We start from the raw sequence: 8,784 nt of genomic DNA, 5'->3' as shown, positions 1-8,784 counted from the left end.
GAGGGAGAGGAGAGAGGGAGAGGGAGAGGAGAGGGAGGGAGGGAGAAAGGGAGAGGAGAGAGCAGAGTGGGCAGTCAGCCCTGGCCTTGGCCTCACATTCTGCCTCCAGCTGCCCAGCCTGGTGAACCTGGGCTGCCATCAGGTTGCAGGGAAGGCACTGACTTCTGCTGGTAGAAGGAGCTTTCTCCTGTGAATCCCCTCCCTCAATGAAATCGTGAGCCCCATTCAACCTCTGCCCAACATCAGGTTGTGGACATGGTTGCCCAAGACTTGTGCAGATAGTTCAACAGTCATTCATGCTATCTTTGTATCCATGCATGAACGACGGCACAATCACTGAGAGAGTGGCCAAGTACATCTGGAACTGGCTGCATAAGTGGGGCCCAACTGGTAACCATTAAAGGGTTAATGTCAACTTAGAGGCAGCAGTGAAGCTGCTGGCTCACCTGCCCACCTGTCTACCCGCCAGCCTGTCTGTCTGTCTGCCCTCAAAGAGAGTTTTCCCCTTGGTGGCTGGTTTCCAGGCCACCACCTCCTCTGCCGATGCCTGGTACTCTGACTGGCTCACTTACCCAAAGACGTGGAAATAGCTTTTCAGAAGAAATGGCAGAAGCTGGAAGGGCCACATCCAGATGATGTCCAGTATCTGCAGGAAGCAGACAGCCCGGTGCCCATCAGCCCCCTCCCCCTACGCCGTAGGCCTGGCTTCTCAGACACAACAGTGTCAGCTCCTCTTGGCACGTGTCTGCCTCCCCCGCCACGTGGAAGCTGGCCTATCCCCTCCCTCTGCACTGATTGGCAAGAGAATAGAAGCTCCCGGAGGGCAGGGCCCATTCTTCCTGTTTCTAGCACTGAGCAGACACTTGACAAGAACTGGCTGAACGCCACTGGCTTCCATTCTCCCCACAGGGTGAGGGCCAGGCACCATGGCGGTGTGGGATGGGTGTGAGGCAGCATTTATTTGGCCTCAGAATCAAACAACTGAGCCAGGCAGGTCTGGGGCCTGGCTTTGGGGCTGATGGGCCTCTGGTGAAGCCCACATGCCTGGGAGGCCTGGTCCCTGGGCCCAGCACGATGCCATATCCCCACCATGGCCAGACTTACTGTCTTCCCTAGCAACATGGCAGCCGACAGGAAGAGGTACACTTGCCCAGTGGTCTTCCAAGGTGTTCTCTGGGGAGGGCCAGTAGATGCCTGGGGGATGGCAGACAGTTTCGGCCTCGTGGACTTTTCGGATCTGCTCTTCCCTAGCCTGCCGGGCTGACTGCTCCTTCCCTGGCTCAGTCTCTGTCCCCTAACTGGGCACACTCCCAGGCTCTGTCCTGGGCCCCTGCTCCTCTTTCTGTCCCTGGGGGTGGGGAGGAGGGGCGGGCTTGTCAGATCATCTCCAGGCCAGGGACTCCAGCTCTATACATCCCTCCCTAACCTTTCTTGAACTCCTGCCCCACATCCCCAACCCCCCTGCTCTGTGTCATCCAGGACGGTGCAGGCTTTGACTCTCCAAAGCCTGGGTGGCACCTCACAAAAATGTTGTAACCTAAAATGTGACTACGATCCTGCCTCGGGCACTAGATGTGGCTCTGAGGGGGTACTGGAGGTCTCCAGGGCAAGGCCCCAGGAAAGATGCTCACTGAAGGCTCTGAGGGAGAGTCTGGAGGAAGCCCCCAGCACAGTGAGATTCCCTGTCTCCCCCTGAGCCCTGCTGCCTTCCTGACCCAGAGAGTCTCCACATTCCCAACCAGTCCTGCTGCCTGGGGGCTGCTCAGGTGACCCCAAGCTGGGCAGGACCTGTCCCTGTCCCTGACACCAAGCTCAGGGTGTTCTTGTCCCAGCAGCTCAGGGCTCCCTCTCCACCCCTCTGAAGCCAGGGCAAAGGGCCCTTCCCCCAGCCTAGACAGCTATGGGCAACCTCCATGGGAGGGGGGTGGCAAGGACCCCTGGACCAGCAGGCCTGAGGGAGGGGGAGGGGAGGACCCCAGATCCAGCAGAACCCTGGGCCAGCAAGCCTGGGAGGGGTGAGGACCCCAGGGCCAGCAGGTGGGGGGAAGGGGGATGAGGACCCCAGGGCCAGCAGGTGGAGGGAAGGGGGGTGAGGACCCCAGGGCAAGCAGGTGGGGGGAAGGGGGGGGGGGGGCCCCCGGGGCCAGCAGGGGGGGGGGAGGGGGGGGAGGACCCCAGGGCCAGCAGGGGGGGGGAAGGGGAGTGAGGACCCCAGGGCTAGCAGGTAGGGGGTGCAGGAGGGATCTGGGGCCCTGGGATAGAGGGAGGATCACCTGGCTCCCCTCGGTCCCTGGCTGGTGGGCTGTGATTGCTGTGAAAAGCCCCATGTAGATGAGATACCAGGCGGTGCTGATGGCAAACATCGGAGCAGCAAAGGAGGTCCATTTGGATTCTAGCAGACTGCGCAGGGGCTCCACCTCTAGCAACTTATAGGCTTTCTGATGGGAGAGAAAGGCCTTGAATGTCACCTCTACTGGGGCTGGCCTTTCTCTGTCCTCCACTGAGGCTCCCGCCTCTCCCTCCCTCTGCCAAAGCCGCCCCCACAGTGCTGCCCTTGGGGCTCCTCCGCAGCCCAGCTGCATCTCGGCAGCCCAGCGGCCCCAGGCACGGCCCTCACCTCCATGTCGGCGTTGAACACGACCATCTTGAGGGCAGAATGAGCCTCTGTGGTGTCCACTTCACTCAAGTCATACAGAGAACATCTCACTGGCCCGTAGGTCCACTCAAGGAACCTTCTAGATAGGTGCTGCAGCGGGTCACCCATGGGGCGCTCTCTGCTCAGGATGCGTTGGAACAACTGGCCGGGAGTGGAGAGGCAGAGGACGAGGGGGGAGGGGCAGGGAGGGCATGGAGGGGGGGAGGGGCAGAGGGGGTAGGTGGGGTCAAAGAAGACAGAATGGGAGGAGGGAGGAGAGGGGCATGGAGAAAAAAGTCAGAGGACAGGGTTGGGAGGGGGACGGGGGCAAGGAGGACAGAAGGGGAGGGAGGAGGGGGTGGGGCGGGGGGAAGAAAGTTCGAGGACAGAGGGGAGAGGGGGAGGGGGGCAGAGAGGCAGGAGAAGGTCACTGCCAAGGCCCAGGGCTCCCCCCTCCCCCCATTCCCGACAAGCTCCCCCACTCCCTTCCTCCCCAGGGATCTGCCCAAGGCCTTCAGGGGAGGAGAGTGCCTCAAGGTGTGGGCCCTTTTCGGGAGGCCTTCCAGAACTATGCCTATGCCCAAAGGCAGCTCTAAGGGCGGGATCCGAGATCTGCTGAGAGTAGAGTGGGGCCCCTATTGTCTCTTGCTCTCTTTTGGGTGACTAGGGGGCGCTGCATCAAACAGAGCACTGGGCCTGGAGTCGAGGAAAACCTGAGTTCAAATCCAGCCTCAAACATTTCCTAGATGTGGGTCCCTGGGCACTGAAGTCACTTTTAACCTGTCTGCATCAGTTTCCCCATCTGTAAAATGAGGATGATAATAGCACTTCCCTCCCAGGGTGGTTGTGAGGATCAAAGGAGATAAGCTTTGTAAAGTGTCCAGCACATAGTAGGTGCTATTATTACTATCTTGCAGGGTACAGGGCACCAGCCCAGGCCAGAGACACGGTGAGTCTGGGGCTGTGGAGCCCACAGGGCAGGGGTGGAGGCCTGGAGCTCTGCCTCTCTTCCTCCGCCCTGAGGCCCTACCTGTGCCCCCTCCTCCTGCCTACAGGGATGGGCACAGCCAGAGGCTGATAGAAGTCAGGTCTCCTGGGTCCACAAAGGCATTTCTTAAACACACGTGCATGAGCTGTGCTCCACATTAAGGCACACTGGACACAAGAAACGAGCCCTGTCCCCCATGTTTATTCTGCCTTAACTAACCTGTGAGCCCCTCTTCCTCCTCCCTCCCCCCTCTTAGCCTCGTGCCTGCCTCCTCCCCTGTCCTAGCCTTGTCCCTGCCCCCTCCCCAATCCTAGCCTTGGCCCTCTGCCCAGGGCTGGTGTCTCCCCCACCCCCAAGATGGTGTGGGGTGGCAGCCAGTTCCCGGGGCTGGTCGGCCATCTCTCCATTGGTCCAGTTGGCCTTGGTACCTCCTGCTGGCCCTCCTTGGCCGCCAGCTGTAGTGGGGTCAGGCCTTGCTGGTTGCGGAGTTTCTCCAGGTGGGTCTTGGAGGCTGGGCTGTCCCTGAGCCGCCTGGCTTCGCTGAGTTCTAGCACCAGCTCATACATGTCAGCCACTCCGGGGTGGTCACTGGCTCCCAGGACCAGAGCATGCAGCACTGTGTTCTTCAGGGAGTCCCGGGCCTCTGCCAGGTAGGGGTCAGGCCAGCTCAGGAGGAACTTCACCATATCTGGCTGGTGGGTGCAGGCTGCCAGAGACAATGGGTACTCGCCTGGGAGAGGACCCCAGCATCCTGTGAGGGGCCTGCCCCAGGAGCCCCAGAGGTGCCCCGCTGCCTCCCCTCTCAGGGAATAATCATGGAGAAACGTGGGCCCAGAGAGGAGGCCTCTTGGGGAGTCTTGGCCATCTGTGCCCACTTTCTGCCCGTCCAAAACTCCTAGAACCCTTGACCTGTCCCTGGCCAGGCCCTAACTGTGAAGGCAACTGAGGCAGGGTCCCAAGCTTGACCTCGTGTGACATTTTACCAAAATAGAAGCATTCTTCTCTGGTGGGGTTCAGCTGGAAGAACAAGCCGGTGGCCCTGGCTCGGAGGTTGGCCCCCTTCTCCACCAGCAGGTGGACAGTATCCTGCAGGCCCCTCTCTATGGCGATGTGCAAGGCTGTCTGTCCTGAGGACACAAGCAAGGGACCAGAGGGTCCACTCTCAGGGGCCCAAGGCCTAGCCCGCTCTGGCCTTCCCTGTCCCACTCCACCAGGCTCAGCAGGAAGGCAGCGCCCCTCCCCCACTGCCTGGGCCAGTTTCTGGACCTTCTAAAAGCACTTTTCTCATAGCTATTCTGCTTTTTTCTTTTCCCCAAAGCCCTGTCATAACCTTCCCTAAGGCACCGAGTATCCTGTCCAAGGGCTCACAAACTGCATAATCTCATTGTGTCTCTCTGAGGTTGATGACCTGGGGTCCATTCTCCCCATTTTACAGATGGAGCCCTCGGGCTTGATCTCACCCCGGTAGACATTGTCGGTGTAGGAAGCGTTCAGCAGCGCGGCCAGCTCCCCGTGCTCCTCGGCGTGCTGAAGCAGAGTCCTTACCATGGCCACGACCTGCTGTTCACTCTTGTCCTGAGACCTCAGCAGCGCCTTCATCAGGCAGGTCTTCCCGGTGGTTCCCTCTGTTGGGAGGACAGTGAGAGGGGGCTCGGTTGTGGGTTCTGCCCAGCCTGGGGGTTGGGGTGGATGGGGGAAGGTGGGAGGCCTCGGGCCCAATCATCCCTAAAGGCGGCTGGCCCAGACCCCTGCCCAGGCCCACTCAGTGCTGTGCCTATGCTCTTCCGGTCCTGCCTCCCTGGGCCTGCCCAGGACTCTGGCCCACACTGTGTCTGTAAGCAGCGGGGTTTGGGGGAAGGAGGCTGAGCTCAGAAAGGACATCCCCTGGGCTTTCTACTCCTGCCTGAAGCCAGGCCCCTGGCCCTGGTCCCTCCACCCACCAGCAGATCTCACCTCGGAGAAAGGGGTGTGTGAGTTCCAGGCCCCTTTGGTGAATCTCCTTCAGCTGCTCCCTCACAGCTTCCAGATCCCCCAGAGCGATGGAGCTGAAGAGGCAGGCCGTGAGCCTGTGGACACACACCTGTGACTTTGGCCGGACCATCTGCCCCTCCCCCATTCCGTGCCACCAGGGTCAAGCACTCCCACCTCAGAGGGGCCGGCTCAGCTAGGGGAGGGCTGACCAGGTGGCAGACAGCTCGGCAGGCCCCAGAGCTCCCTCAGACTCAAGGTGGGAGTCTGGCTTCTAAATCGTGGGCTAGGTATGCCCCCAGCTGCCAGCTCTGGGCTGACCCACACTCCCCAGGCTCTTTCAACTTATTCCTCAGACCAGCTCCTGCTGACTGCACTGTCCTAGGTGATAGGTACTCATTCATGGGGGATGCATGTCCTGGGGCCACGCGGGAGCTCAGGATCGTCCAATGAGTGACAAACCTGCCGCCGATGGACAGAACGATGGACAGAAGTGGCCCCCAATGCCCTCTGTAGCCTGCCCCCCTCCAGCCCCAGCCCCCCCCACCTGGCCCCTGCGTCTCTCCTGCTGCCTCCCTTCTCTCCCTCCTGTCGTGGCCAACCTGACCCCCCCGGGGTCACTTGGGCCATGCCCTGGGCATGTCTGGTGGGGGGGGGGGGAAGCAGGTGGTCTTACTCTGCACTCACTCTGCCCTCCCCCTGGTTGAGCGTCTGGGCTTGTGCCCCACATCCTGGGCATGGCCATATTGCTCTGCTCACATCCCACACATTTGCACCTGTCCTCTGCCTCTCCTGGAGCTCACTCCTGACTCATCCTCCTTCAGGGCCCAACTTCAGGGACCACCCTGGGTTCAGAGTGGCTGCTGTGGTCTAGCTTCTCCCTGACATGACTTCAATGATGCCAACAGCCACATGTGTGTGCGTGTACACATCTACACATACCCCATGTGCACACTGCTCCTGGAACCAGGCATATCACCAACACATGTGTGTACATGCACATGGGTATGCTCACACAGGGGGAAGGGGAGGAGGGAAGGGGGGAGGGGGGAGGCAAGGGGAGGGAAGAGAAGGGAGGAGGGAAGAGGAGGGGGGAGGGCCCCAGATCTCTCCTCCAGGAGGCAGTTCCGGGCACTCCACCATTAACCTTGGGTTCATTCAGGCTCTGCCTCCTCTCAGCTTGGGAGAGGCCACCACCGCACACCTGGTCCTGGGGGTATGGGGGTGGTGGAGGGCAGTGCATGGGGAAGAGGCCTGGGAACTGCCCAAGGAACCCCCGCAGTGGCAGGGGCAGGCAGTGAGAGGCCCCTGGAGCCTCCTCTTGGCCGATGGAGCTCCCAGCTCTCTCAGGTGTTTAGGCTTAGGCTGGCTGCTTCGCAGGTGGGTGAGGAAGGAGGCCTGCTTACCTGTTTGTCCTCTGCAGATCTAGGTCATCCGCCTTGCTATCCAGCAAGGCTTCCTCCTGGCCTAGGGCCTGACATTGAGTCCTGGGTCTGCAAGGGAGTCCAGTGTTCCCTAGCTCCAACCCTGGGAGACCCTCTGCCTTCTCCCCTGGCAAATTCTATGTCAAGTCTAGGGTCAGTGTGTGTCCATTGCTAAGGGGAACCCTGGGTGTACAATGGCCTTCCCCTTGCTAAGGAGGGGGACAATCCAGGGTCCCAGGGAAACATGGCTGAGGTCTGTCCAGGCAAGGCTGCCTTCCACCAAAGGCAAGTGTCAGAGGAGCTTATGAGGGAGGGAGGGGACCACAGACAAGCCCTTGGGCAGCTACCCACACACTGCACCATGCTCCACAGGGGGTCCCGTGGCTCTGTCACTGTCATTGGTAGGTCAGAGGACAAGACCACTGGGAGCTGAAAGACAGTATTACCTGGTCTCTGGGAAGACAGTGTCCATCTGCAGAACCAAACTCTGACGGCAGGAACGAGGAATGAGGCTGTCATCCTGGCTGGAGAGAAACCTTGGTCACTGGGTCTCCTAAGGGTGGGGGGAGCAGGCTGCTCTCCCCTCCCCTCCCCACCACCCTGGAGGACCCTGCCAGGCCAGGTTGGGAGGGGCCTTCTTCAAGGAGGCAGAACATGCAAAAATAAGGGCAGGAATGCTGAGAAATGAGCCCCACCTCCTGGATACCCTGCTCCAATTCTGGCATAAATGGGGGAAAGAAAGCATCTACCCCAAAGGCAGGCAGGGAGATGAGCAGGGAATAGAGTATTTCTGGCTGGGAAGGGCTCCTAGTCCAGCTGCCTAGAGCGTTAGGTCTGTGCAGGCAGGCTGGAAAGGGAGATGGGAGGCAGCCTGGAACACTTGAAGCACCTGGCTGTATAACTTGTCTCTGATCATGGGGCAATGGGGAGCCAGGGAAGGCTTTTCCACAGGGGAGGTTGGTTAGTTTGGCAACTGAGCAGAAAATGGATTGGCTGGCAAACAGAGTGAGAGGGGGCCAGTTAGAAGCTTTGTGTAGGAGTCCAGGTGAAAGGAATGAAGACCAGCCTCAGGCTGGTGGTCACAGGGGAGTGAACAGAAAGAGATATGGAACATGTGCAGGAAGATTCAAGACTTAGCAACTGACTGGATAGGGAAAGGGGAGCAGGGAGAGGAAGAGGGAGGCAGCCAGCCAGAGTGACACCAGGTCAACAAGCACCAATTGGCTGAATGTGGCTCATGTGTCCACCACTGTGCCTAGCAGAGGGCACCCAAAGAGAGGCAACAGACAGCCCTGCCCTTGAGCTCAGAGTCTAATGGGGGAGACAGCATGTGGAGAAGTAGGCAGACAAGATAGATATCCAGGGAAAATGGAAGGCAGTTGGATGAGAGGTGGCCTGGGGTGCCCTCAACAGAAACAGGGGACAGGTGGGTTCAGGGGGTTCTCTTTTGGGTGTGTTGGCCTTGAGATGTCTGTTGGCACCAAGAGCCAACACAACTGAGGATATGTGACTGAAGCTCAGGAGAGAGACTTGGGCTGGTTACAAGGGTCTGGGAGTCATCATCTGCATGGAAACAACCCTTGAACCCAGGAGGTGGAGGAATTCTCCGTGTGTGGAGTGATGAGGAAAGGCCAAGAGGACGCAGCCTTGGGGAATGGCCAGTGAAGAGGAGATGGATCCAGAGACCCCAACAGAGGCCAGAAGGAAACCTGAGAAGTGCCACAGAGGTCAGCAGAGGCAGGACCTTGGGGACCTTGGAGACCTTGGAG

The sequence above is a fragment of the Vombatus ursinus genome, unplaced genomic scaffold, assembly GCF_900497805.2.
Source record: "Vombatus ursinus unplaced genomic scaffold, bare-nosed wombat genome assembly UNPS02006874.1, whole genome shotgun sequence".
In the NCBI taxonomy this organism is placed as follows: Eukaryota; Metazoa; Chordata; class Mammalia; order Diprotodontia; family Vombatidae; genus Vombatus; species Vombatus ursinus.
The sequence above is the reverse complement of the archived record's forward strand: the minus strand, read 5'-3'. Positions refer to the sequence as shown.